This window comes from Perissodus microlepis, chromosome 17 (assembly GCF_051167445.1).
Source record: "Perissodus microlepis isolate ML-2025 ecotype Zambia chromosome 17, ASM5116744v1, whole genome shotgun sequence".
Classification (NCBI taxonomy): domain Eukaryota; kingdom Metazoa; phylum Chordata; class Actinopteri; order Cichliformes; family Cichlidae; genus Perissodus; species Perissodus microlepis.
Genome location: NC_140477.1, coordinates 18,126,487 through 18,133,858, shown reverse-complemented (window position 1 = coordinate 18,133,858; position 7,372 = coordinate 18,126,487). Strand labels below are relative to the sequence as shown.

The 7,372-nt window shown below is 38.8% G+C and overlaps 1 long non-coding RNA gene across 1 annotated transcript; it reads left to right on the top strand.

Annotated features, from left to right (window-relative positions):
- Positions 1 to 858: 858 nt before the first annotated feature.
- On the top strand, positions 859 to 3,442 carry LOC146369468 (uncharacterized). The gene is made up of 4 exons (XR_014797430.1): positions 859 to 1,229; positions 1,811 to 1,924; positions 2,758 to 2,778; positions 2,904 to 3,442. It is a non-coding gene; the product is annotated as an uncharacterized LOC146369468 (long non-coding RNA).
- Positions 3,443 to 7,372: the final 3,930 nt, after the last annotated feature.

Genomic DNA, 7,372 nt, shown 5'->3' with positions numbered 1-7,372 from the left:
TATAGTTCTTTGAACAGTAGGTCACAGATGACAATGACCACAAATACAGCACAGTTGTCGAATTTTGCATAATTATTTTGTAAAAGCCTGCAGCTCTGCCTTATCTGCATATAACTCCTCTGCTTCTGATATGATCTAATCTAGTCATCAGTTTAAGTGCCAGATTTGAATCAAACCCATTAATTTAGGCACTGTTTGATTTGACTAACTGCTTCTTTAAATCTGCATCAGCGCTAATGATACATTTGTGCTCAATTTGTTAGGCGACTATGTTGAGTTGTGTTAAGAGGCCTGTAGGTCTAATGGTCTGTGCTTACCTATGCTTTAATGTGTTCTGAGTAATCCCACTTCCATCACAGCCCTCTAATCAAAGACAGAGTTAAATGGATGGATGATAAATAGACTTTTTACTTCTCTCATTACACGCTGACTAAAGTGGACCTAATGGCTAATCGCTGTAAAAACAGCCATATTTCCATCTAAAATCAACATTTTTAAAGCTCTTATTCCACTTGATCCTTTTTCTTTAGGTTGTGGCTGTCATTCTTTTCTTCAAAAGCAAAAACAGGCTTGTTTCAAATTATTGCAAAGCCATACAGAGGTCGAAAAGCCACAGGCCTTTATAATGCCAACAGTCAGAGAAGATTAAAAACCCTCTCTGTGGCTTCCCTTTTTTCATCATGGCAGATACATCACAAAGGTGGGGGTGGGGGCAAGGAAATGCCGCTTGTTTCTTTTTCTTCAGAGAGCCGATTTAGCAGTTGGCACCACTTTCACTCTGCTGAGTCCTCCTCCTCACAAGGCATTTTCTCTCTATTTGATGTCTATGTCAGTTTCTTTCTGTCTCTCTGTCTTTCTCTAATTTAATAATCTGCTTTGAACTTTATCGTGCAAAGGCCTCACTTTGCTGGCCGAGCAGGCAGGCGAAGCAACACGCAGCGAGTAGGGTTGTCTTCTGGGGTGAGGGGGGGGATGACAAACGCATCTCGCCTTGTCCTTTATTTGCTGTGAAAAAGGCAAGTATGTGTGTGTGTGTGTGTATGTGTGTGTGGAGACTTCAAGCTCAGGCTCATGTGGTTTAAACCATCTGCAGCTGGTGCCAAGCATAAAGCACCAGCGGTCTTAAGATTGATCATGTTGTCCTTGCTCTATGTTACATATCAACTGAGCAGAACTCAAATTAATTTAAAACAGGAGGCTTTTCAGATGCTTTTTCTCAAAACTTCAGAGTAAGTACTATTATTTATCTTTTTTTTTCAATTTTTTCTTCATAAATTATACAATCTTTAGATGTCAGTAAATTTGGATGTTGACTGCAGACAGTGTTTTGGATCTGGTTGCCAGATTAACCATACAAAAACAAAAATGTGGATTCTTTGAACAGTGTTTGGTGAGTTGCTGCAATGTATAATAGTTTATTTCTTTATAAATGTGTACTTTCAGAGTCTATTGTCACCTTTGTGCTTGCATTTCATGACAGGATCTTATAAATATTTGCTTAAAGAGATGCATCATTGTTTACCCTAATGAATAGTGTATTAACAGTGGGTTAGATCGCATTGCAACAAGGGTCAGGTCAATGCTAAGGGGTTAAAGGTAGAGTCAGGGTTAGGGTTAGGTTCACATCCAATCCTTTATGTGGAATTTTAACCTATTTTGGATACAAATGTTTGATATCACCTGCAGAATATGCAAAGTGTATCTATACATGCAAACTAACTGTTCTAAGAATTATGTCTACAGTCTCACATTGTTTCTCACATTGTTGTGAAGGAATTTTGGCTCACTCTCTTTTACATTGTTGCCTCAGTTTACTGAGGTTTTACACAGGACTTCATGGGTGACAATGACTGCAAGGTACCCAGGTCGTGGGGCTGCAGAGGAGCCCAAATCATCAGCTCTCGACCACTGTGCTTGATCATTGGTAGGAGGTGTTTGTGCTCATATGCTGTGTTTGATTTTACCCAAACATGTCACTCTGCATTATGGCCAAACACACTTTGGTCTCCTCTCATCAGGACTAGTGCAGGGGTCATGTTACACATTCCTTGTTACTTATTCTTAAAAGTAATGCAGAATGTTACCTAATTATTCACCAGGGAAAGTCTTTTGTTACACTATTTGTTACATTATTTTCTCATTACACCCTGAAACTAACTAAAATTGTCTCAAAATTCGATTGATTGATTGAAGCCTTTATTTGTCACTTGCAGTTGCCTGCAGCAAAATTGGACCTTTTTTCGACCATACATACAATACACAAACATCACAATGAGGAGACAGGCAGCATAAAGAAAACAATGAAATGAATAACACGCAGGGGCAGTCGAGGAGGAAAAGGAAACTCTGCCATTAAATGAACATATAAATGTTAGGCTACAGTCCCACATACCAACACATATCCTAATAAGGACACGTGTACACTCTTTCTTTCAGTATTTGCAAGTGTACACAAAACTGACAGCACAAAGCAAAGTTGAAAACAAGCCAAAGACACTTAAAAGTGTTCGTTTAGAAACATGAACAGGTAGAAACGGAGCCTTCGGCCTGACTGCTTATCACTGCTTTTGCCATCTGTTGAAGTTCAGGCTCTAGCTGTTGGGCTAGGGTCAGTCAAGGTTCTTAGCTAGCTTTGTGTTAGCATGCTGTTTGTGTAGATTCTTGCAAAGAGCTGAAGCTGTGTTAGCAGCATAATGCAGCTGTTTCTGTCTTTGACTCTGTTTGCATTTCACCATCACTCTCTTTTCCATTGTGCAGATAAGAGCCTTTGTAATACAGGTAAGGACATAAATGTAATTGGAATGATATTCCTGAATTTAGTACAGTAATGTCTTATAGGATAATGTAATGTTACTCAAACACTGGTCACGACATTGTTCCAATGCTGTGCTGTTCTTTTTCAGAGAGAAAAGGCTTTCAACTTGCAACACGTCCATGCAAGCCATATTTGTTTACTCTTTTTAAATTGTGCTGTCACAAACTTTAACATTTAGCGTGCTTCCTGAAGCCCGTAGAGTCTGAGATGTAGCTCTTGGGTTTTTTACAATTTTTTCGAGCATTGCACAGTCTGACCTCAAGGTGCACTTAGTTGCTGCTTACCCTTTTAACTCCTTCGAAAGCAGTAAGGGTGTATTTCATTTTTCACACATTTTTTCATAGGACTGCATTGAGTCCTGTGAAAAGTTCTTTTTTTGTATATTCAATTTTATTTTCTTTCTTATGAGTACATGTTTTAGCTTCTACAAGGGAAAAGTACCAGTAGAGTTGAACACAAATGTTCTATTATTCATTTTTTGGGTAGGCATTAGTTTTTACTCGTTTGTATTGATGGGATTTGGATGTGTTTCTTTAAAACGTCGGTACACTTATTTAACAGATTCAGCTGTTTTGATATGCACAGTGTCGTTCCTTTGTCTGTTACCCAGACAGAGTATGTGTGATGTGTGAGACCAAATTATAAAGATATTCTGTCAACTCTAATTTTCTGTCTGAGTGATCATTACATGTAAATACATCCAAATCACAGCACATCTGTTGTCTTTAATTTGTGGTTTATGGTATATGACAGAGATAAAATTAGGACCCTTAAAATAAACTGAGTAAAAATAAAAGACGGTTCCATTCAGGGTCCTAATTAATTCACATTACTCTGATTTTTTCATGTATTTTCTGTTACTTACTTCTGATACTGCAGTTTTAATATCCCCCCCTCCCCCCCAATAAATAAATAAATAAATAAATGAATGATAGGCAGTCCCACAGGCAGAGTTTAGATAGAGCCCAAACTCCCAAACTGCTAACACTAGCAGCATTAGCATCCGGGCTTCCGTAAAGGCCTCTTAAGGTAATGTAACGTGAGGGTTCACTAGATGGTTTGGAATCTCTCTGAATAATTAGGAACAGCAAGATGGAGACGGATAACTTTCTAGCAGCCTCTTTACTCTCAGCACACAGCAACAACAACCCACACTTCCTGTGTGCCGCCCTCATGAATACTTCACTGGCCTCTCAGAAGCCAGGAAATCTTATACTCAGATCAAAACAGGGAAAACAACCAGGTAGATATAACACATACTTATTACTGGTTTGAACATGCATGTCTAAACATTCAAACGTGTAAACATGTAAATATCAAAACACGTAACCACCAAATAGCTACATAACTAGCTTTATAACCTTTGTAAACACCTCTTTGTATATCAAATTAGATTTAAATTTACTTCTACACTTTACAGTAATATAGCTCAACAGTCACCCTGCTTGACTTTTCAGTAGCTCATCACTCGGAAATTACAGTGCAACACACTTGATAATGTATATACTAGTATTATCATCACTGTTATTATAGAATAAAATAGTATATCATCTTTTGTCACATAAGAGTAAATATGACTGCCAGTAACAGTGCGTGTTAGCCTTCAAGTGTAGAAGAATATGATTTTTTTAAGCTTTTACGAGTTGTTAAATTTAAAGTATCAGTGCAGCTGTCTTGTTGAAGTGGATAATATTTGGTTCAAGAATGAATAGTTTCGAAATGTAACTAGCTTTCATTTGAATTGATTTTAATCCTAAACTGAATATCAGCAGAACATAACATCCAAGTATTTACACTTAATATTCACTGGGGAGCTTTCTTGTAAACAAATAGGCACACATATGGTGTTTCCCATCATAATATACCATTTCCATGATGATATGTTGCACCTCTTTTCAATAACATGTAATTTGTATTACAATATGCCATATGGATGAAAATTAGAGCATATATTTTTACGTCTTACATGTTCTTTTCAAGAAAAAAGGCAATAGTGGTGCCAGTTTTGAGTTTTTCTAAAGATAGAAACGTTCTATTCTTAGGAAATTATTCAACCACAAAGCTGAATTCAAAAAAGGTTTAGCTTTGGTAACTGGATTTCATTAGATGCTGCTAAACGCTTGTAGACTGTCAGTGGTATGTCAGTAAAAAGTGTTTGGCATGTTTTAAATAGCAGTCTGATAAAAATTTCCTGGGCACAGGGGAGCCTTTTATGAATACAGTCAATCAGCCAATCTGTGCTGAGGTGTGTGATCGCTTTGGCCCTATCATGACCTTTTCTGAAAACAGCATGTGTATACATGCAAACGCTGCGTCTACCACTGAGAGTGGAGTTTGCCGAAAGGGGCAAAGATGAAAAGAGCTTGATCACAGGGAAGAGGTTTGAAAGGCGAATGAAGAAAGTTTGAGTGAGGCAAAACACAGACTTCCCTTTATGAAGCGTTATGAAGAGTAAAAGGCAGAGTGACAAGGGAGCAGGTGTGCAATAAAAGAAGCTGGGAGGATGTTACGTCCCGATCTAAGGGTACAGGAGCACAACATAAGGGTTAAAAAAGGGTGTACCCTCCCCGGTTCCCAAAGCCAGACCCAATAGCCAGTCTACCGTTAAAGGTGAGATTTATTGCTACACCAATAAGACCAAAACTGAAAGCATAAACTCCAGGATGAATAAAGCCCACAATAAAAAAACAAAATAAGCTATTCCAAAGAAGTGCTACCTAAACCCTACATGAAAACAAAACCAAACAAAAGACACACATTACCCTTAAGTCCCTAATTTAACAAGAGAAAACATACAAAATAAAAAGGCAGTTCTCCCCCTCTGCGTCAGTGCTATTTACAATATTATAAACAAAACCTAATTGTTTTCAGAACACACCAAGATCATGCACTGCAAGTCCTGCCATTTGCTGCCATGGGAACAGTTGCTGCAGACGGTGTTTTTGAACCGGCCAGTTGATAGTAGGGGCCAATCAGCAGCTGCCAGGTCAAAACCAGCCCAAATCAGATCACCCAATCAGAAGGAGAGCCTCCAGGGACTCTTAAGGGCACAGAACACACATATACAACACAGTCCAGACATACCGACACACACTGATTCAAAATATAGCTTTGCATTGTAGTCAAAAACAAGGCGGTGGTGATTGGGCTGTTTTAAAGTGGTTGCGTTCAAAGGCATTGAATTAGGAATCAACCTAGTCAATCACAGTGACACAGGCAATTTCTTTGCTTGCATTGAACTGATCATAGGAAATTGTGCCAAGGGAAATACTCGCAGGGGTAGAAGTAGCATTGGGTTGCAGGAAGGATCTAACTCTATAACCCTTATGAGATGCATAAGCTCAACCTCTTTGGTTTTAGTTTCAAGTTCCACCTCTTTTAGGTGAAGGGCCAGCTTGAGATCCTCCGTAACCATTCCAGCCAGTAACAGACTGGCTAGGTCAATGTTTGTGACCTGAATGGCAGAAGGAGCTTCCACCCCTGGTGTCGTCCGTCCACTGAAAACTTGTGGGATGGTTGTGGCAGCTTTTGCTTCCACTTCCACCATTAAATCTCCAGAAGCACCAAACATTTGAGGTTTTGTCTTTCCAATCATGCCCCTTTCCATTAGCTGCTCTGACAGACATTGCTTAATCTTTGGCTTGCATGCATTCAATGATACATCAACATGTAAAAAATTGGGCACCAACAGCAAATCTGCCTTTGTGCATCAGGAACGTTTTTTCAATGTTGTGCTGTTGTGCAAAATCATCTAGATCAGATGTCATTGTGGCTAGGCTACCTGCCTCACTACAAGAAAACCGCCAACCAAAGGCTGTAGACTACCTACAAAATACAAAAGACCAAAAAAAGAAACAGATGAAAAAAAAGCGGATGAGCCCCCACTTTATCTTACAGCATGGCTCAAAAGACACAAGATAAATATGGAGACTAACACCAGACTTTCAAAATGAAGAGGTTTTATTTTACATTTCATAACAAATTAGCTAAAACAGTTGGTACCGCTAAGGCGCATTAAGACAAAAACTGGTGTGCCCCTCCAAAGTCAACCTCAAGCATGCGTTTACCCACACCTCACCAAGTGGGGTCAATTCAGCCCAGGTAACACCTCCAGGCTCCTGTACCACCACTGCAAAGCGAATAGGGGTTGCAGAGGGGTGTATCAGCAGACACAAAAGTCTCAGACATAAGGTTCAGTGAGTAAACAGTTCTGAAAGTAGCAACAGATTCAAATGGATGACTGCAAAATTACCGTCTTACAACAATTCACTTGACTGCATGCTACCTGCATATTTGATCATGAATTTTCTTCAGGGCTTTTGCTGTGTAACTAATTTTTAAAAAGGATCTCTGTGGGATATTTTGCTTATTGACTTTTTGTAATACAGATTTTAAATTCTTTAAAAAATTATCCTGAGATATCCATAATAACATGTTATTATTTGTTTAGCACTCATGGCTGATAAGCAACTGCAATCAGAGCCTTGTTTCATATGTTTGTGTTGTCAAAACAGTAATATAAGAGAAATTTCCTGCCCTGCAGTATTACTTTACAAT